The sequence below is a fragment of the Hemicordylus capensis genome, chromosome 6, assembly GCF_027244095.1.
Source record: "Hemicordylus capensis ecotype Gifberg chromosome 6, rHemCap1.1.pri, whole genome shotgun sequence".
NCBI lineage: Eukaryota > Metazoa > Chordata > Lepidosauria > Squamata > Cordylidae > Hemicordylus > Hemicordylus capensis.
Window position 1 is genome coordinate 150,476,302 of NC_069662.1, and position 23,551 is coordinate 150,499,852.

General features: G+C 43.8%; 1 long non-coding RNA gene across 1 annotated transcript in view; it reads left to right on the top strand.

Moving 5' to 3' along the window:
• The window catches only part of LOC128332082 (uncharacterized), a 98,984-nt gene that overhangs the window by 25,310 nt on the left and 50,123 nt on the right, over positions 1-23,551 (top strand). The window lies entirely within an intron of this gene.

The window sequence follows — 23,551 nt, forward strand, 5'->3', positions numbered from 1 at the left end:
GAGAATCACCACTTTAAAAAGGTGCCTCTTTGCTCAGTTAGCAGGGAAATAGTTGCTCCATTAGCAGTTATTCCCACCAATTGTGTGGGCAACCCTCCAGGACTGACCTGGAGTCTCCAGAAGTTGGCATCCATCTTCAAGTGACTCTTGAAAGCAATCCTAGAAATTGTAATGGCTCAGTATGGTGAAAAATAGCGGGGAGGAAATCTGCAGGAAGAGCTTCAGTCAGCGCTGTCAACTTCATCCACCAATGGCAGTCAAGGTTGGAGAGCAAGAGTGGGGAAATGCAAAATGCTGCAACACCATAACACAAGGTGAGTTCTAACTAGATACGATGGAGCAGGCTAGCAGCCACGCACATCTCGCTTGGCCCTAAATCAAGTCACAAGGCTGAGAAATTGCCCAGATTCTCTACACAAGATGTAGCATGCAGTCTCTTGGATCACCATAAAATGTCTTGGTATGCAAACATAAAATCTCCCATTTCACCCAGCATGTTTCACTAATCTTTGTCTGAGCTGCCTCGTAGAGGAAAGGCTATTTGTCTCCTTGAGTCATCCTAAATATATGTGGAGAGGTTCCTGGGTATTCCTCTCAGAGATAAGGCCTCCATGGCGTATGCTGAGTGAAATGGCATTGGGTTATCGGAACAGCGGTTAATCTAAATCTTATTCTTGCATACTTCTTCTGGTATGCAATAACAAATGGTAAATGCTGAAATACTTTCCTCATTGCACGTAAAATAGCTGTTTCTCAACACAGAGGTGAATGCCTGGCACACCACATCTTGACACATAGGTATTTATGATCAACTGTGAGGTGCAGTCCATTACTTCACAGTCTGTTTCCCAGTTTATCCCTGCTGTCTCTTAAGTGTTGGTCGCTTCAAGTAAAACCCACAATTCTCATTTTAGCTGGCAACGCTACCCATTCACAAGGAGCTGGATTTCCTTTCAATGAATTGCACATTGAGTAGTCCCCCTGAATTCAAGGATTGTGACCTCAGAACATAAAATATTTTTTCAAGCTGTCCCTCCTGTGAGATCTGGTTTCTCTAGACTTGAAACTGGCAGAAGTAGAAACACATTTCTACAAAAGGATGTGGTGGATGAAGATATTTGAAGCGGGATGTTACCCATTTATGTTTCCATTGGACTTGTCCTCACACATACACACAGAAGTGGTTGGAGATATTTTGCTGCCTACGGCAAAGACACGCCCTTCCGTCTGCAGGTGGGTGCACCCATTGTGGCAGGGGGCAGTGCTTGTCACCCCCTGCACTCTTCCTCATATCCATGCCTCCGGTGACCGCCTCACCCTGCCTCATGGAAGGGCCATCCCTTACACAGAGTCCATTGGCTGCATACCTTACAACAGTTCAGGATAGACTGACCTGCTCCACTTTCAATTTTCAGCTGTGAGCAGAGAAAAATACAGAGATGTGCTGAAAGCACATATACATACGCATGAAAAACAGTGATCATCAGGGCAATATCCCTTCTTATTAGTGAACCTTGGCAGAAATTGGGTCCACATGAAGGCCTGGAACAGTTTCCTACAAATGAGGCTTGAATAACTGTCTGAGTGAGGGCTTCAGTTCCTGCACTTTTTGTAACTTTTTGCTATGAAACAAGCAGCTTATATCACTTTTAAAATATTCTGTTTTTCCCCCCAAACCCCATTAAAAATCAGTGGATCAGCTGGTTACCTTCAAATTAAACACACATATTGCTATCATCATGCAGTCCTACCTTGTGAAATTTTATAGTGTTCTACCTGGCTATTCTGGAGTTATTAAATTTTTTTTAGTTTCCCATTGGTTCCTATGAGGGGGGAAATTCCAAGTGAAGTCGGAATTTCCAACTGGAAATCCAACACAACAGATAATTAATGCTGCCATTTCTGACACAATAGAACCTATGAACGTTGTTTACAGAGGCAATTCCTACAGTTCCAACAGTGGCACTATTGGACTCAATAGTACTATGCATTGAATCTATCCAACGGCACAGTCCTAATGGCTGCTAGGCTTGATGGTTGTAGGTGAACTCCAGGTTCAGAGCCAGGATGCTGCTGAATACCAGTTGCAGGGGAGCAACAGCCTTCGTCTCCTGCTTGTGGGTTTCCCAGAGGAATCTAATGGATCACTGTAGGAAACAGAATACTGGACTAGATAGGCCTTGGGCCTGATCCAGCAATGCTGTTATGTTCTTATTAATCCATCTGTAGCTTTCTACCTTCTTCTTCTAGAGAGAAGAGCCTAGCACTTGGACTCCAACAGCAACTACTAGGAGTCAGAAGAGACTGCTCTGCCACACACCAACATATGACTAAAATTATATTGTACCTTTGCATGGATTTAAATTATAAACTGTGCTGGGAGCCAGTGTTAGCTAAAACTGGGGAATAAACAAACAACTAAAACACATGTTCATGACTTTAACAAACAAACAAACAAACAAACTTTGTCCCTCACTACTGCATCATACAACAATTCAAAGCCTCCCCATAAAACCACTTTTTGCTTGCTACAGGGGAAAAAAAATCTCCTTGGATTTTCTCTTCAGTTAACAAACAACAACAACAGAAGTTCATTGACTCTGCTCCCTTTGCAGTCAGCTGAACCAGCGGGTTGAGGGAAGGTGTTTTCTCTTTATAGGCTGCCTAATCTGAAAGTAAATACAAGTAGGTATTAGAGCCCAGAGTGAGAAAAGAAGCCCTATTTAAACAGCAAACAGGACCTCAAGTACTGTGTGTTTAATAGAACAGCAAATAGCTACCCCACCAGTGAAGGACACATTCTGTACTATGGCCTTGAGTTTTCCACTCGAGTGAGGAGGACTCTTGACAGGAGCAAAAGCAGAATGAAAAAGCTCTGCCAGTTTGAAAAATATATAACATTTTTCCGCAGGGTTGGCCATTAGCTGCCGTTCAGAAGGTAACTGATTCATGCCTGACTCTAACTTGGTATTTGTATACATGGATTCATTGACCTTAGTGTTCCAGTTCTTTCCCACTCCAACAAGCTTCAGCCAACATTTGATCAACATTACTGTTGATGTTCTAGTCAACACTGAACAGGGACAAGTGTGATGCAGAGAAGTAGCCTCTGAGAACTGTTGGCTGCCTGCATATATAAAGCAGATGTACAAGGCTGGCCTAAAAGAGGGGAGGGGTGGGGAGAGGTTGGTAGTCCTAAGGAGAAGGATGGGCCGAGTCAGCCTGGGTTTCGTATGTCCATGCATTCTGTGCCCACTTTCCCCAAACAGTTTGTAGGGAAATATTCGGGGGTCCAATTGCTTTTTGTTTCATCTGTTTTCTAGTTTTCAGTTTCATTTCATTTCTCCAGAGTAGAATGAAGCTCTCTAAATTTAAATAAATAAATAAATAAATAAATAAATAGCTAGCAGATGGACTCTGAGCTTGTGTCAGCCCTACCACTAAACACTATCCAGAGTTCCAGATGGCCTCAATTCTGCTTGAGCAGGGTCTGGTGTAAGCAGAATCCAAGCATGATGCATATCAGGTCGCTGATAACTGAATCACACCCGTGGGCAGCTTTACAGATGCTGTTTCGGAGCAAGGTCTGCATTTGGTAAGAAGGGATTGTGGTGAGGTCCTGTACAATGCACATTGCCAGGATAGTTGCAAGCAAGCGCAGACACATGCCACGCCTTCCTTTCGAAAGGAGCAGACAGGAAACCCGTTTGGATTACACTTTCCCAGCCCATGCAATTAAAAGGGCTGTGCATGCTGATAATGATGCCTTTCAGGGATATCCCAATGCCTCCTAGCACATCCCTTTATCATGGCGGGGGGCTGTTTTGTCCAAATGGCTACTATATACATACTCCAAATGCTAGTACATTTTTTGCAGTTTCCAGTATTTACAATCAGGTCCTACAAATAGCAGAATTTCCATTATCGCAGGGGTGGAAATAGGCTGTTTTCACTTATTCACTGTCCCTGTGCACCCAAAACGACTTCCGGTGTCATTTCCAATGTCATTTCTAGTGGCATTTCTGACCTGGCTCTTTTCTTTCAAATGCGTGGGTTGGGGAAGTATCTTCCATACCAGTCCATTGAGGGCCTTTCCAGAGGATCCATTTATGGTGCAGAAGTCTACAATAACTCCCCACCTTTTTTTCCCCTTTTCATTTTCAGCCTTGAAAAGAGAACACAGTCCATGACTTCCGTACATGGATTATGATATTATCACAAGTATATCCAAACCACTCTAAATTATGTCTTTCCATCTCAAAATAATAGGTTCCCAGCATGAACAGACATAATCCACCCTACTTCTGTTTTGCCACACATGAAAGTAACCTATTCATCTAATTTTAAAATGTATGACTACTTCTTTTTTTAACCAGAAATTTATATAGAGCCTTCAACATATAAGGGCTGACATCTGACTAACACAACACTTGTACTTCTAATGCTGTGTTGATACTAGGGGGAAAGGTGATTTTCATCCATCTCCCCTTTTGTCTGAAGACCTCTGGGCCTGGTGAAAATATGTCCCTAAGGACTGCACAGCCCTGTTTTCAGGAATATTTCAGGAATAGTCCTGAGGAACAAATTTCTGCATGCTTGCCTGCAGAAGTTCCCAAGTTCCCTCCCTGGCATCTCCAGGTAGGGCTGAGGGAGATTCCTGCCTGCAACCTTGGAGAAGCCACTGCCAGTCTGTGTAGACAATACTGAGCTAGATGGCAGAAAATCTAGAAAGCAGATTCCTATGAAATGTTGATGGCTAGCACAGGATTAGCAGAGTGAGTGCTACATTAGTCTGGAAATCAGCCATGCAGTTTTGCAGATAGGAAAAGGAAGATTGTGCCGAGTCGGAGTTGACTCCTAGCGATCACATTCCATGTGATTTTCTTGGTAGAATGCAGGAGTGGTTTACCAGTGCCTCCTCCCGTGCAGAATGAGATGATGCCTTTCAGCACCTCCCTATATCTCAGGGAACGAAGAGGGAGCAAAGAATGTTCTTAGGGGAGCAAGGATTTTGCTATACATTAAATTCTTATAGAGGGAAGGAAATTAATGTTAGTTTATTTACTTTATTAATGAAGCTTGCTTGACGTTTTCAAACTTATTCAGAAAATGGGCCAGTTTCCACTTCAAAAAATACAGGCTTTTTAGATTATGCCAAACCATCTAGTCCGCTTTCCAGGCTAGTTTTCTCTTTGTGGCAGGAAAGACTGGGGTGGGGAGAGAGGTCAGTAGCAGGCCAGCTAAAATCTGCTGGGGAGATGATCCTGTACCTCCCGCCCCCGCACACATGGCCTCACCCAGCCCAGTTCCTGGGCAAGAAAGAAGCGATGGGGTCAATCTGGCTCTTGAGAAGCTGGAGGAGTCACTTCTGCCGATTGTTCTGGGGTGGAGAAGTGAGTGAATGAGGTGTCTTTAAACAATGGAGGCCTTTTAAAATAATTAATCCAAGCTATAAGACCATAATATATTATGATTGCATTGTTAGATACTTTTCTGTGAAGTTCCAGTCTGGTGGATGGGGAAAAATGCGGGGAGTAGAGGTTGCCAGTTCGAATCCCTGCTGGTATGTTCCCCAGACTATGAGAAACACCTATATCGGGCATCAGCAATATAGGAAGACACAGAAAGACATCATCTCATGCTGTGCGGGAGATGGCAATGGTAAACCCCTCCTGTATTCTACCAAAGAAAACCACAGGGCTCTGTGGGCGGCAGGAGTTGGCACAAGCTGTGGCTGGCACGGAAGCAGCGAGTGGGACTCCCTCTTCAACGGGCAGCTCACTATGCATTTTTAGAATGCAAACCACCTAGAGTTGAGGCAGCATATAAACACATAAAATAAATAATAAAATAAGAAATACATGTAAGCATCTCCCCACCCTCCAATTATACTGTCTGACATCTAGACTAAATTACTTCTGAGTGGTCCTCTTGAAATTAAGTAGTCATTTAGAGTACATTGGAAGCTAACATATACAGTACATTTGGTCTCTCTAGTTCAGTATTGTCTTCACAGACTGGCAGCGGCTTCTCCAAGGTTGCAGGCAGGAATCTCTCTCAGCCCTATCTTGGAGATGCCAGGGAGGGAACTTGGAATCTTCTGCTCTTCCCAGAGTGGCCCCATCCCCTGAGGGGAATATCTTCCAGTTCTCACACTTCTAGTCTCCCATTCATATGCAACCAGGGCGGACCCTGCTTAGCTAAGGGGACAAGTCATGCTTGCTACCACAAGACCATCTCTCCTCTGAGTAGTCTCTGAGTAACAGTCTGGATTCCAACCCTTGTTTCCTCTCTTAATCTCAGTCTCCCTGTGCCTCCTTCCTACCCTTGCATGTGCTGTATTTTACTCCTTCTCCTCTTCTTATTTTTCTTTGCTACTGGGGGCGGGGGTGGGGGGGACCTTGCCATCGCTGTGCTTTCATATCCCGCTCTTTCATAGAAACTTTTTTTTTTTAGCATGCATGAGCATTCTTGACTTAAAAAGAAATAGGTATGGGCATTTCTTCTTTCATGAATATTAAGGGAGTGTGGGGAGGAGAACTTGTTCTTTCTTACTGTTTTGCAATACTTTGTGCTTTTAAGAAGCAAAATTGTCACATGAAAGTGGCTGGGGAATGAGCCCAATAAATATTTGACTTAATAAATAATTATTGCTTCCGTTCAAAAGGAACGTGTCAGCTCTCTGATCACACAAGTGACTTGTGCTCCCTGCAGTGGGAACTAAGTGGTGATGCCCCCATAGCAATCAATGCTCACCGAGCAAAGCTCGCATCGTAATGCTCACAGAGCTATTAATCAGAAAACATTTCAAGAGAATGCTTTTCAACCACGAGGGAGCCCAGAGCCCGTCCTTTCCTCCTCCTTCCTTCATTTAGTTTTGCCTTGCTATGTTCTTTAGGGCGGCTGTACTCAAATTCCCTTTCACTCCTTAGCTTGGTATTATATACAGATTAATAGAGGAAAGGTCTATCAGTGGTTATTGGGCATATATAATAATAAAATGATAATTAAAAATAATAATAAGCTTGAGCCCTGGGTATTTAAGAGAATGTCTTCTTCGTCATGTACTCCACCACCTATTGAGATCATCAGGAGAGGTCCGTCTGCAGTTGCCACCGGCTCCTCTGGTGGCTACTCGGGGATGGGCCTTCTCAGTTGCTGCCCTGATGCTTTGGAACATACTCTCTGCTGAAATAAGAGCCTCCCCATCTCTGACAATCTTTAAAAAATCTTTAAAGACACATTTGTTCACCCAGGCTTTTAATTAAATACCATTTTAATACTTTTAACACTGTTTTAAAAATATTATTTTAAGGTTTTAATTTGTTGTAATGTTTTTAACTTTTTGTTGTCATTTATTTTAACAATGTTTTAATTTCTTTGTTGTCGTCTATCTGTTTTAATTAATGTTTTAACTTTTCTGTTTTTATTGTAAACCATCCAGAGACGTAAGTGGGCGGTATAAAAATATGTTAAATTAAAAAAAATGTTAAATATATATATATATATATATATATATATGCGCATGCCATATATTCTCATGACCATCTGAAATTAGAGCAGCAAAGGGAAGAAATCAACCTGTACTGATTTCTAGGACATGCTGAATGATGGATTTGGCCATGATTGGCTTTTGGCACATGATGGCAGTGACATCACACAAGCCAACTGGCTGAATCCTATGCATGACATCACAGACAGTCCTCTCGCTTGGCTGAGTATTTCCCACAGCTGAGTGCATTGAGAGTGTCATTAAAAGGGACCCTCAGGAAGGAGTAATGAAAATATTGTCCTTTTCATCCAAAACACATGTTGGTAATCTGGAATAGTAAAGTAAGAGAGAGTCATACTTGGGGAATTTTTTAATAAGATTTTGTAAGCAAAGTGCTGCGTATTAATTTTCAAAATAAAGCATTATCCAAACCCTGCTTTCCCAATTCCCCCTCATGTTCTGGCACAAGTGAAAGCTCTTTTTGGAAAGATCATCAAGGTTATGTTAGCACTTTTCTTCTAAGCAAATACTAGCCGCTGAACACTTATAACACAGCAATATTATTCCACTCAACAACATTCCGATTTAAAACTTGGCACAAATAAGGCATGTTTGCCCAGAAGCATCCGTCCCTAAATTTAAAACACTAACAAACTGAGTAATGCTTGAAATATTTCTCTCCACCATCTTTGTTTTGTTTTGCTTTTTAAGGAAAGGTTCATGTTTTCAAACAGTTCCTTGCATTTGCATGGTGATCTTCATCCAAACAAAACAAACATGATGCTTCTGACTGGTGCCTTTCAATGAGCGAGCTAAAAAATTTTTAAGCTCACAAGACTGGTGTTAAAGCTACGTACTCAGGAGAGGAGCATTAAAATAAAAACTCTCATTTTGGCACATGTGATCCACTGAGCTAAACAGCACCAACCAAGAAAGCATACCGACATTTCAGAGAGGAAAATGAGGCATGCTTGTAACATGAATGGCTGACATCCTGACTCATGGCTGACATTCTCCTCCCTAGCACAGCAGTGTTGCGTTCCAGACTAAAGCCTGATTCAGCCATTATGCTGTATGAGTACACAGATGTCTGTACACTTATACAGGTGTTTGTGTGAATGGCAGTACCCAAGTTCATTTTGAAAGTGAACCTGGAGACAGGCCCTTCAAATGCATGCTACAGATAGAGTGGATTTCTGTACCTGCATTCAACATAACCATACCTTTGTGACTGTACCTTTGTACAGATCTGTACCTATATGAGTGTTGAACATAATATGTGAATGAGTCTTAAGCTGTGTTTCCTCTAAGGTGTGCAGTCCGCTCAGTTTATTTTAGATCCCGCTAAGAATGAATCAGGAAGGATCCACTTTGAATATACATGCACACACACTGCCTTGATACTGCTGCCCAGAACAAAACTCATTCCACACACAGATGAAAAAAAAATTATAGAGAACATTAGTCTTGAGGACATATTTTCAGGTGGTTTAGGCCTATGCTGCCACAGCCTTAGTCTGGAATGCAAACCACAAACAAGAACTTCAGTTCAAGATAAAAGATACAAACAAACACAGAGAAAGGGATCTATATCAACACTACAAACACTGCAAATACAAACAATGGCCAATACATAATTATAAAACCACACATATGATGGGTTTTCCAGATAACAACAACTGAAGGGGGGAAATGATCTACATGGGTAGCGATGTGAATTTTGGGTGGTATAGAAATATGTTATATATATATCTGTATAAAAAATTGAATGTCTGTTTGTCTGTTCCCTATACATGCCCATGCCCTTTGAGCTATTGGGACCAAACTTTGCACAGTGACTTCCTAGGACCCTACAAGTAACATAGGGTACCTGGGAATGCAGACAACCACCTCACACAGATGGATATACAACAGGTGTATTCTCCAGACCGTCTGAGAGGAAACTGATTATCTAGACCCACTTCAAACTGGCTTCTGGGCTGGCTATAGGGTGAAGACTTCCTTGGTCGTCCTGATGGATGATCTCCAATTGGGAATGGACAGAGGAAGTGTGACTCTGTTGGTCCTTTTGGACCTCTCGGCGGCTTGCAATACTATCGGCCATAGTATCCTTCTGGAGTGTCTGACTGGGTTGGAAGTGAGAGGCACTGCTCTGCAGTGGTTCTGCTCCTACCTCTCGGGCAGGTTCCAGATGGGGTCCTCTGGAGACCGTTGTTCTTCAAAATCTGAACTTTTGTATGGTGTCCCTCAGGGCTCCGTATTGTCTCTGATGTTGTTTAACATCTACATGAAACCGCTGGGAGGGATCATCAGGAGATTTGGTGCAGCATGTTGTCAGTATGCTGATGACACTCAAATCTATTTCTCCATGTCAGCATCATTGGGAGAGGGCATAACCTACTAAATGCCTGCCTGGAGTTGATAATGGGCTGGATGAGGAATAACAAACTGAGACTGAATCCAGATAAGATGGAGGTACTCATTGTGTGGGGTCGAAACTCAAGAGACAATTTTGATCTGTCTGTTCTGGATGGGGTCACACTTCCCCAGAAGGAACAGGTATGCAGTCTGGGGGTGCTTCTGGATCCAAGTCTCTCCCTAGTGTCCCAGGTTGAGGCAGTGGACAGAGGTGCCTTCTATCAACTTTGGCTGATACACCAGCTGCGTCCATTTCTTGAGATAGATTACCTCAAAACAGTGGTGCATATGCCGGTAACCTCCAGACTGGATTATTGCGATGCACTCTATGTGGGACTGCCCTTGAATGTAGTCCGGAAACTACAGTTGGTCCAGAATGCAGCAGCCAGATTGGTATCTGGGTCATCTCAGCGAAACGATGTCACTCCCATATTGAAGGAGCTACATTGGCTGCCAATAGGTTTCTGGGCAAAATTCAAGGTGCTGGTTATAACCTATAAAGCCTCAAATGGTTTGTGCCCTGGATATTTAAGAGAACATCATCTTCGTCATGAAGCTCACTGCCCATTGAGATCATCAGGATAAGTCTATCTACAGTTGCCGCCAGCTCATCTGGTGGCTAATCAGGGATGGGCCTTTTCCGCTGCTGACCCGAAGCTTTGGAATGCACTCTCTGCTGAAATAAGAGCCTCCCCATCTCTGACAACTTTTAAAAACTCTTTCGAGATGCATCTGTTCACCCAGGCTTTTAATTAAATATTGTTTTAATAGTTTTAACTTTCTTTAAAAAAATATTGTTTTAAATATTTTAAATTGTTGTAATGCTTTAACTTTTCCTGTTATTTATATTGTTTTAACTAAAATTTTAACAGATAGATAGATAGATAGATAGATAGATAGATAGATAGATAGATAGATAGGGATGCAATAACAAAGAGAAACATGCACCAAACTTTGACCAGTGACTTCCTAGGACCCTATGAGTAACATAGGGTACCCAGGAACCCCCACAACCACTTCACACAGAGATAGACAGACAGACAGATAGATATACAATGGATATGTCCACAAAACATATATTTTTTTAATTTTTTTTTTTTTTTTGCATTTTTATACCGCCTTTCGTTAAAATATAGCCCCAAGGCGGTTTACAAAAGTTAAAAACATACAATAAAAACACAATAAAAACAACATGCTAAGAGTATAAAAACATATAAAAAGAGGCATACAACAATACAACAAATAAAAACACCCAGAAGCAGCAGTAAAAATGATTATGTAAAAGCCTGGGTAAAAAGCCAAGTCTTTACAAGCTTTCTAAAAGTCATGATGGAGTCCGAGGAACGAATGGCCACTGGGAGAGCATTCCAGAGTCTGGGGGCAGCAACAGAGATATATGGATGTAACAACAAAGAGAAACTCGCTCCATAAGCCCGAGCAATGCCGGGTACTTAAAGCTAGTGTTAGATAGATAGATAGATCTACAGTTCCAGAATGAAGAATATATAGAGATGGACTGCATTCAAGAGCTAAAGAGTTCTTAGTGATAATTTGACATAAGAACATAAGAACAGTCCTGCTGGATCAGGCCCAAGGCCCATCTAGTCCAGCATCCTGTTTCGCACAGTAGCCCACCAGATGCTGCTGGAAGCCACAGGCAGAAGTTGAGGGCATGCCCTCTCTCTTGCTGTTACTCCCCTGCAACTGGTACTCAGAGGCATCCTGCCTTTGAGGCTGGAGGTGGCCTATAGCCCTCCGACTAGTAGCTGTTGATAGACCTCTCCTCCATGAAGTTATCCAGACCCCTCTTAAAGCCATCCAGGTTTGTCACAAGTGATTTGGTTGATTTTGATACAGTTTTATTATTAAACTGAGGAATTCAGCTTTATATAGTCTCCATTTTAGAACTGTAGACCCATGCAAATCTATTTTTACTTCAACAGTCCAATATGTTTGTGCATTTTAGTGTTTTCTTTCACATAAAAATTCTTATAAATTTGATAAAGTATTGAAATGAGTTTTTATCTGGAAGACTTTCTATGTATGCTTTGTATGTATTTTCAGTTGTTTCTAGTATCAATACATATAGTGTGCTATATGTTTGCATGTATCTTGGTTTTTTTAAATTGCGATTCTAGTTTGTACCATTTGTCTTTGTGGAACCTCCAATTACATCTGTAATTAAATAAAACATTAAAAATCTAAAAATGGCATAAAACAACACTGAGGCTATTCTGACGATCACTAGGTTAACGGAGTTCTCGCTCCATTAACAGCGTATTTGCGGCCGTGAAATGCCACAGCATGGCTTTGCACCGTGATGACTCCTGAGGAGACCCCCGCTGGGAGGCTCCAACAAGCCTCCTGGCCTCAGGGGTCTCTCCAGGATGCCCTGCACATTCGTGCAGGGTACCCTGGGACTTCCAGGGGCTGTCCAGCCACTGATCCCCACCGCCCCCACCAGCTCCGTGACGGAGCTGGCAATCATGTGGGTGGCTGATCCAGCTGCCCAGGGACAGCTCCCTGCCCATGTGTGGGGAGAGTAGGCTAAGCCCACTTTCCCCACACAAACCCCAACGGCGTTTCATACCAATCGTGTGAAGCACCTCACTGCCTGTTTACTAGGGCTATGCAATTGGATAGGCACTATGTTGGGCACGATTTTATGTCGGGCATTATCACACTGAATTATGCAATGACCAGAGGGAGCTCCGACAGTCAGAACTCTGACAACATTCCTTCCTATTTTCATGGAATTCTATCGGAATTCTGACGTGCCTGTCAGAACTCCTCCCCCACTGCCCTCCCCCTCCCTTATCTGGGACCCAGGTGCCTGCAGGTCTTACAGGAAGCAGCAGGCACAATGTCCTCTTCCTGTGCCTTGGAGCAGTGATGCAAGCCGTGGCTTCTGGTTTGAAAGGTACCTGTCTCCTTTAAGGTCTTTGTAGGACCCAGCAGGCACAGGTGATTGTGGGTATGTAGTTCAGTATGCAGCCATGGCTGCATTCCTTAAAAGAACTACACACCCACAGTCCTCTGTACCTGTGGTGACCTACAAGGAGCCTGAAGGAAAAGGAGGGGGTGCATTTTAAATCAGAAGCTGCCTCAAGAAGCAATCAAGACCCCCTAAAATTTACAGCTGCAGGACACACAGCCCTCAAACTCCCAACCCATCAAGAACCATACGCTTGTGTATTTGTTTGGCTGCACATGATATAGATGCTTTGCTTGAGTTGCACTATTCACCACATTCAGTCTTCTCTGCTAAAAACAAAAACAACAAAAAATCCACTCTGCTGGTCCCTCACCCCCGCCCCTCTTGGAGGTGTGGGATAGGAAGGAATGAGGTTGAGACTGAACACCCTGGATTAGCACTGTCACACTACAGCATGAGAAGAGGTTTTCTGTTGAATTAAAAAGCCAGTCATGCTAGTTTTATGGCTGGTGCTGAGAATGTGTTAAGACCCGGGAGAGAATTAATTAATGTTTTTGCTATCAAATGGTAACTTCTGCAGCCATCAGGTAGCAAGCACATTTTAATTACTCTACGGAGTGCTCCTGTGTTCGCCGTTAAAATAAAATGGAATTTGCAGTAATATAAATAGAAATAATTAAAACTGCATGGCCATTATGGAGGGCTTGGTGCTGCTCATTAGTTGTGATATCACAGGCGCTGTCCAATATATAGCCATGACATCTGTGCAGCCACACTCCGCACAGGACTTATTGTCTCAGTGGAAGTACTTGTTGGAAGAGAGGTAGAAAGAACATTTTCCCATTTGGCAATGAAACTAACTGGATCACTCCACACAACCCAAGAGTTCGTGCAGGACAGGCAGCAGGCTGGGGACATAGAATTCCAGAGGCTCCAAGCAGGTTAAGAAAATCCTCATTGGGCCCCAGTGCTTTAGGACAAAATGATCTGAGGTATGGGAGCATCCCAGACAAACCCTTGTGACTGGGGAGAAGGGGGCTGTACCTTTCCAAGAAGGGTGGTAGCTCAATGGAAGAGTATCTGCTATAGAAGCAGAAGGTTCCAGGTTCAGTTCCTGGTTTCTCCAGGCAGGGCAGGGAAATACCCATCTGGAACATAGGAAGCTGGCTTGTTGGGCCTGCCCACTGGCCACGGGCAGGCCTGAGTACTCACCCAGGCAGGGGGCCAAGAAGACGGAGGCAATACAGTTCCCAGGTACAGGCAAAGTCAGCCAGGACTCTACACAGTTGCCAGTGAAAGTCAGGACACACAGGAACCTACAAACCGTGGATGGGCTAGCATGGCCCAACAGGTTGCCTTCTGATGGCAAAGAGAAGAAGGCAGGGCCTCAACAACTGGCAAGACAGGCAATAGCTGAAGGAGGGAGGATGCAGGCAGCTACTTTGGAGAGGATGGAGTCAGGAGAGGGTGGTTGGGATTGCCCTGATTGCAGGGCTTTATTTAAGGCCCTCAAACCCCCAACCCCTTCTCCCACTGCTAACATGGCAAAGAGGCACCTTTTAACGTGGTGATTCTCTTTATTTAGCAGGTGTGTGTGTGTAAAGGGCCCTATTCACCCCCAACACAGTACCTACAGTGACTGTTGCTGGTATCTATCTTATGTTTCTTTTTAGATTGTGAGCCCTTTGGGGACAGGGTTCCATCTTATTTGTTTGTTATTTCTCTGTGTAAACTATCCTGAGCCATTTTTTGAAGGGTGGTATAGAAATCGAAAGGAGGAGGAGGAGGAGGTTTGGATGGTGGCCAGGGATGAGGAAGTCTGGAGAGATGGAAGTGAATTGGACCTAGAGTCTCCCGGTGAGGAGCAGTCTTGACCCTTTCCCTGACAGCTGGTGAAGGAAAAGGGAGACAATTAACTCCCTCACCAGCACTTCTGAGGCCACTTCCACAGCTTAAGAACAGGATCAGAGAAAGGGAGGCGGCTGGATACTGTGATTCCCAAGCCAGTGCGTGACAGGCTTATATCAAGTCAGATCATTGGTCCATCTAGCCCAGTATTGTCTCCACTGACTGGCAGCAGATCTCCAAAGTTTCAGGCAGGAGTCTCTCCCAGCCCTACCTGGAGATGCCAGGGAGTGAACCTGGGACCTTCCGCACGCAAAGCAGATGCTCTGCCACTGAGCTATGGCCTCATCCCTAGCGGCAAATATCTTACAGTGCTCACATGTAGTCACTCATCCAAACACGAACCAGGGAGGACAATTCCTAAAATATAAACTGAGTACCCCAGTGTGTATGCCACCTAATGGCACAGCGGGGAAGTAATTTGCCTAGGGAGCAATAGGTTGCAGGACCTATAGGACCTCTGCATCCTTTGTAGGAGTCCGCAGTTTTGAATTATCACTATTATGAATTAGACTTATATTTTTCTTCCTCCACAGAGCTCAGAGTGGCTTGTGCATGGTTCCCATCCATGCAACACACAGAACCAGCTTAGGACCAGCTTAGTTGTAGACAGAGACATCCCTTCCATGAGGCAAGGTGATGTGCAATCTGCCTGCACTTCAGGCAACATATTACTGGGGGGCAAATGTGGTGGCAAGATGCCCTCCTGCCCCCCACTCATTAAAAAAAGTGAAATGGGAGGAAGTGGGCACGCAGAATTGGGGGGAGTATACCCTGCTACAAGCACACAGAGATCTTGAGACACCACTGGCTCCAGATGCAGAACTGTGTCTTGCCCTTGGGCCTTCAGAATAGTCCGGTGGATCCCACTACCCTGAGATTGCACATAAGACCTATTCAACCTACATGCAGTAAACCAGGGTGGAAGTATGATGGCCAACCCTCTGGAATTGGCTTGAAGTCGCCAGGAATCAATACTACACTCCAAGTGACTACTGAAAGCAGTCCTGGATAATTTACTACTACTACTACTACCACTCCTACTACCACGCCTCCTCTTCCTCCAAAATAAAACAAACTGTTGAAACAGCAATTTAAAACAATTCAAAATATGCAAAGATTACTAAAAGCCAGGATTAAAAAATGTATCTTAAGGGCTCTTTTGAAGGCTGGTAAAGATGTGAACCCACTCACATCTATAAGGAGCACATTCCACAGCCCTGGAGTGACTACAGAGAGGGCTCGCTCCCGAATCACCGCCAGACGGGCTGGCAGCATATGGAGACAGACCTCTTTCGATGACCTTAATGTGCAGTGGGGATCATGCAGAAGAAGGCGCTCTCCCAGGTAATCTGATTTTAAGCCATTTAGGGCTTTAAACCTATTGGTAGCCAATGCACATTATGAAAAATCCTGGGGCTGGGAGGGAAATACCAAGGAATAGTTTTAATGGGTATTGGCAATGCTAGGTGGTTATAGAGGCCTAGTCATTGAGAGATGGGCAAAAAGCAGTCATCAGAAAACATCTCCAGAGAGAATCTGGAGATACAAAATCTTTTCCACACCTTCCCCGAGCATCACTGGTACATCTTTCCACTTTGATCTTTTCATCACAGCACTTAATTAAGCCTGAATCATCAGCATATTGCCAGAACATCTATCCTGGCCTTGCTTTCCCATCACCCATCGAAGAAAACACCATTCTTGGAAGCCAGCCATGTTCCTCTCTTAAACAGTCAATCTCATGAAAGGGAACCAGCAACATCTTTAGGTTGTTTTGCATTTTTCTTTTTCCATCATTGTCTCATGAATGGAGTGACTGCAGCTATTTCCTTTTTCCCAGTCCACATAACTAAACAAAATATTCCCAGCAGCTTGAAAAATCTTTGTGAATTCTCTGCACAAAAGCATCTGCTCTCTTATGCAGTAAATTATTTTCACTAAGTTGCAGAATGGTTTGGTTTTTGTTTAGCTTTTTTATTTTGCAATTGATAGTACATTTGGCCTCATTAAATCCTCACACAAAAGACCAGAAGGAGCTAGTTCCAGTCCATTATATGAGCGATAAACAGTTTTTAAAACATGGCCTAATTAAATAATTACTCAATAGACCATAGCCATTCTGATCTGTCATGTAGCTAATGTGCAGTTTCCAAAAACTAGCTAATTAAAGTAATTACCCAATAGAGCTCGATGACTCTAAACGAGCCATTTATTTTCACTGGGTACTTAGTACCTGGATAGGAGGGGGAAAATCCCCCAAACTGATAAAATTATTCTGTAAATAAACTATTTGATCTTTGGGTATATCAATGGGGACCTTTTTGACATTTTTTACAGGTTTTGCCCCACTGACTCCACTCTCACACAGAGAGAAAAAACCTGTTACAGAATGTGAAATGTTGAGGGAACCAGCTGAAACGTGAATGAAAACTTTGGAGTCAAACTTGTCACTTTCAATTAAATTCTCAGTATAAAAAAATATTGTTGGTGTTGGATCTAATATGGGAAACAAACAATCACTTTAAATGGGAATTAAAGACTCGCAATCTGGAGTCCACCCCCCCCCCATTTTTTTTTAAAAAATAGAAGCAGTTCCCGGACTGAACATAAGAATACGGCTATTTATAGACTGAATTACCAGCCCAATCCCAATTATTGCACTGAGTACCTGATGCAGGGGATGGTCTGGATCGCCTCAAGCTGATAATTGGTATTGTCTTGATGCATCAGAATGGGGATGAGGGACTTACCTTTAATGAATAGCCAGCTTCTTACTAGATGTTGTCGGGCAGCAGTGGCAGCATTTAAAACATTGCTCTTTCCTTCCCTGGTCTTCACCCTTTAATGCACCAGAAAAGGAAACCACATATGATGTTGCATCCTTTCCCTGGTACATTATTGGGGGTGGGTTGGGGAATGGTAGCACCCTATATTAACAGAGTGCTGCCGTTGCCGCCCCCCCCCCAGTAATACAACAGGCAAAGGATACAATGTTATGACATTGATTTCTTCCCTGGTGCATTATGGGGTTGCTGACTTGTGCTATTTTTACAGCCTTTGTGCTATTTTTACAGTGCCACCTGCTGGATGCGCTTGAATTCTTCTCCTCCTCCTACAAATATTTATATACTGTGTTCTCAAAGTGGTTTATACTGAAAATGGTTGAATGAATGAATAAATGAATGGAAATGCTTCCTTGTCCCCAAAATGCTCACAATCTGAAAAGAAACGTAAGGTAGACACCAGCAACAACCAATGGAGGTATGGGCTGGATAGGAACGATTGCTCCATTCTGAGAAGAACCAGCTGTCACCACAAAAGTATAATTTAAAAGGGAATGAAATGCATCTAGTGACTGTTGCTGGTATCTATCTTATGTTTCTTTTTAGATTGTGAGCCCTTTGGGGACAGGGTTCCATCTTATTTGTTTGTTATTTCTCTGTGTAAACTATCCTGAGCCATTTTTGGAAGGGCGGTATAGAAATCGAATGAAGAAGAAGAAGAAGAAGAAGAAGAAGAAGAAGAAGAAGAAGAAGAAGAAGAAGAAGAAGAAGAAGAAGAAGAAGAAGAAGAAGAAGAAGAAGAAGTGGTGCTGGCCAGTAGGTGGTGCTGTGAAAATAGTGTGAGGTCTTTGACCAGAGTGTGCCAGAGAATAATGTCCTGTTAGGATGGAGGGCAGAAGGCTATGGGACCATGCATACCCTCAACAAGAACTGCTTGAACAATTCACTGCCCTGTGAAAGGACTCTACTATAAAGTAGGGATGCGCACGGACCACGGAGGTGCGGTTCATTGCTGGGGGGTATTGCTTTCAGGTGTGGGGGGTGTACTTACCCCTCCTGCTGCTTTCTCCCTTCAGCGCTCTGTTTTTGTGTGAAGTTTTCGGGGTGGCTGCATTCTTCCCTGCTGCCCCTGCCCCCTTGTTGACCGGGAAAAGTGGAAGTAACTTCCGTGCATGCGCCCACTGCTGACACGTGCACACCGGCCACACACATCACATGTTGCGTGCGCATGTTGCGCGGTGTGCGTGCGTCAGCGGTAGGCACATGCACAGAAGTTACTTCTGCTTTTACCGGTCAACAAGGGGGCAGGGGTGGCAGGGAGGAACGCTGCCATCCCAAAAACTTCACACAAAAATGGAGCGCCAGAGGGGGGAAAGCAGCGGGACGGGTAAGTACAACCCCTCCGCCCTTAAAGCGAGACCCCCCCTCCCAGTGTCAGACTGGGCTCTTGCGAACTGGTTTGCAGGTCTCTAACATGGCCTGCGGACCAGTTTGTGCACATCACTACTATAAAGAGAATGTACAACACAAAAAGTTCCAGGATGAGGACTTGCCCACTTCTAGCAATAGAGAGTCAGCTGAAGCTTTTGCAACAATGTGACACCTTAGTGTAAAGCTAAAATTGGGGAAGCCTGAAAACCTAGGGGGAGGAATGCAAAATCACGTCAATTAAATCACAGCCTCTCACAAAACTTCCCCCTTGCTGTAGGCAATTCTAAATGAAAAGTTGTCAAAAGAAGCAGCTCTGTTTCAGTCTGCTTATTATAATAAAACATATTCCTCTTTCTCAGAGGCTTTCAAGAGGAAGGTAAATAAAAATCCTAAGATCACATCTCTTCCATTTATTTCATTGAAACAAAGAACAAAAAAACCCTATGTTACAGTTCAATTTTAGGTAGAACTGTATAACTGGAAGTTAGAGAAACTTCAGAAACAATTCAGATTGTTACCAGCCTCACAGTTCTACATTCTTCTTAAATTTGTACCTTTAAAGGGACTTTACTTTTACCTCAATACCGGAGCAAACACGCCCCTCCCTCCCCTCTCTTCTTCCTCCTTCTTTACCTGAGACAAGTTAGGGGTAGAAAACAGACTGCATAGCATCATCTTCACTCCATAGGGAGCATGCAACTGGTTTGGAAGCCAAAGTTTTTTTCTGAGGCTGAAGCCACGACTCTGGTTGAGTCATGGCTGACATTTTGGACCACGCACAAGCCTAATATACTTGACAAAGCCCCAAGCTATACAGGTCAAGGGGACAGATCCTGTCAACCTTCAGCCCTTTCTACGAATGTTGATGGCAAATCCTTGCTGGGTCATCATTCACCTGCCTCAAAGGATCAGCCAATGTTAAGGACCCTTGATTGACGAATTACACACAGCTATACACTTGACAATTTGACAGCGGTATGTGTGAACTGACTATTGAAAAGCATTGTGTCTGAGTTGATATTAGGTGCTTTTAAAGTTCTACCTCTGGAATATATCTTTGGCGGCCCATTCCAACATGCAGATTGTCTCTTGATGTTGCCGTTATCAAGCAATAAAGCATGCCTATGTCATCTTAAGTGGCACAGCAGGAAAATGCTTGCCAGAAGGTTGCTGGTTCAAATCCCCCGGTATGTTTCCCAGACTATGGGAAACACCTATATCGGGTAGCAGTGATATAGGAAGATGCTGAGAAGCACCATCTCATACTGTGCATGAGGAGGCAATGGTAAATTCCTCCTGTATTCTACCAAAGAAAACCAAAGGGCCCTGTGGCACCAGGAGTCAAAATCAACTTGACGGCATACAATCAAAATGTTAACTGACCTTTGGAGAAACCTCAACAGCAGATTGCTGTTCAGATTTTAAAGCTGAATTTTCAACACGTTCAAAATTCAGCATCTCAGATCCAAATGTCAAAATCCAGATGAAATGTAATGCCAAGCATGTAAAAATCCTAGCTTGGGAACTGTTATTCTCAAGTAAAGTTACAGAAAGTAGGAATTCAGGAGTGATCCAACATATGGCTATCTTTTTTCAGAGCAGATGTAAGCCCTTAACTTAACATCCTAAGTATAAATGAAAAACTCCTTCAGTATAAAGTACTGAGGCTGTCCTCATGAGTAGCCAAACCAAGGCTCAGGCAGCCAAGCTTGATCTTGGCTGCCCGTGAGAACCTCCAGGATCCACACAGATTCTGGCATTGCTGCCGCATCAACCTCAACACATAAGCCTGGATCTTAGCCGAGGTGAAAGGTGCAAACGTGCCCTTAACCCGCCTCCCAGGACTGAGTGTCAGCACAGGCTACTTGCAGCTCATGCTGACACAGAGATGGGTGCCTAGAGCACCTGTTCCCTGGAGGAATCTCCCAGTGCACCATGCTCAGCACGTGGTGGGATACTTGGAGGCCAGGATAACGAGTCCTGACTTCTATTTATCCATGCTGCCAGGAGCATCATAGAGTCATCTGCGCTGCTCCTAGCAGCTTTGGTCATGTGGGTGTGCAGCTTGTAGGGGTGTGCACGGAACCGGCTGGTCTGGTTTGGTTTGAGTCCAGACCGGACCCGGACCAGATGGGGCCAGTTCAGTCCGGCACCCCCTCGAACTTCCCCCAGTTTGGTTCGGTCTGGAGAAGTTCACGAACAATTTTATATATATATATATAACTCCCCTTTGGGGGAGTTGTTGGAGGCGGTGTGGGGAGGTTCCGCAGAGGTTCCCCCTCCCTCCCACTGGCCTCCCTTATTGCTGCCTCTGGCCATTCAGCCGGCTCTTTGGCCCGTTCGAGCCTTCCGCCTCCGTTGCGGTGGCCATTTTGGAGGCTGAAACACCTGTGAAATTGGCCTCTTCATTCCCCCTCCCCCCCACCGGCCTCCCTAATTGCTGCCTCTAGCCATTCAGCCGGCTCTTCCAAAGGGGGTACGTACAAAAAATTGTATTTTTAAAAAATCTGCAAAACCCCGTACAGTTGGGGAGTGTTCGGTCCGGGGTCAGACCGAACAGGGGATGGTTCAGTTCAACCCCGAACTGTCGAACCAAACAGGTTTGACATCAGACACGTTCGACGTCGAACCTATTTGCACATCCCTAGCAGCTTGCACACCACAGGGGCTGCATATGATCATCTGGGGGAAGGTAGGTTAATTGTAAACCACCCAGAGATGCAATTTTTGGACAGTACAGACATATGTTAAATAAATAAATAAATGATGTAGATAATGAGATCCAGTGTGGTATAGTGGTTAGAGTGTTACTCTAGGTCCACGGAAACCTGAGTTCTAATCCCCATTCAGCCATGACACTCACTGGGTGACTCTGGTCCAGTCACGTGTCTCTCAGCCTAACCTACCTCACAGGGTTGTTGTGAGGATAAACATAATCATGTATACTGCTCTGGGTTCCATGGAGGAAAAATGGGATAGTGATGTAAAATAAAATATCAATTTTGGACTAAAAAGACCCCTATACAAGTCAACATGGAACTCATGACCATGTCCGCATACGTGGTGAAAGGTGATGCTACATGCATGTGGAGCTCAATCTATCACTACATAGTAATTATTTCTTTGTAGAAAATGCTTTCCATGGATACACAGAAGTGCTTTCTATGCATCCAAAATGTCTCTAAACAGCAGTTGCACTCCTCAAAAACAGATGGCCCAAGACATTTGGGAGCCTGAGGCAGATAATCTCAAAGAAGGCCCCATGATGGCTAAAAATACAGTCATAAACTAATTAACCACCAATGCGTTACTCTTTAATTGTTCTCAAAATCTGCTGCCTGAGGTAAATCACTTCACCCTGTTTCATGGTGAAGCTGGCTCTTCTTAAAAATGACAGGCATACAGACACTAAGCTCAGAAGGTGAGCTAGGACTGTCCACCTCCCACCCACCCCTGTGCCCGGATGTAGGTAAACCAAAAACCAAAAACCCTTTGGCTAGTGGATTCTTTGCTTCATCTATAAACCATAATTCTGTCCCTGGTTTTAATGTTGTAGTTACTTCATATGTAGACTACAGCCAACATCTAGACTTGCACAGTGAACATAGTACTTGCACAGTTAACCAAGTTGTGTATCTGCAAGAAAAGTGCATATCTACGCGGAATCCTGACGTTGCGAAGAACTGATTCATGCTTGTGAAGAACTGATTACTTATTATTTATTTATTTATTTATTTATTTATTTATTTATTTATTTATTTGATTTCTATATCGCCCTTCCAAAAATGGCTCAGGGTGGTTTTCATTAAATGAAAAACAATTAAAATCCATTAGCAGTTAAAATAAAAAACTATTTTAAAAAAACAATATAAAACCAATTCACAAAAGATTTAAAACAATTTTAAAACCCTGGAAAACCAGGCGAAACATTTACAGTTTAACAATAGCTTAAAAACCCTGGAAGGCAGGCCAAACAGATAGGTCTTAAGGGCTCTCCTGAAGGCCAATAATGAATTCAGATTATGGATTTCTGCAGGGAGTGCATTCCACAGCCCAGGAGCAGCTACAGAGAAGGCCCGCCTCTGAGTCGCCACCAGACACACCAGTGGTAGCTGGAGATGGACCTCCTCAGTTGACCTTAATGTGTGGTGGGGATCATGTAGAAGAAGGCACTCTCTAAGGTAACCCAGAACTAAGCTGTTCAGGGCTTTAAAAGTGATAACCACCACTTTGTATTTTACCTGGAAACATATCGGCAGCCAGTGTAACTGTTTCATACAGGCATAATATGGTCTCTCCAGGTTGCCCCTGAGACCAATCTGGTGCCCACATTTTGAACTAACTGAAGTTTCCAAACTATGTACAAAGGCAGCCCCACTGATGCACCACTGCTTTGAGGTCATCCTCTTCAAGTAACAGACGCAGCTGTCGAATCAGCCAAAGCTAATAGAAAGCATTCCTGGCCAAAGCCTCCACCAAATATATCAGGTTGAGGCCCGGGTCCAGGAGTACTCCCAACCTGCATACCTGCTCCTTCTGGGGAAATGTAACCCCATCCAGCACAGGAAGCGCTAACTCATCCCT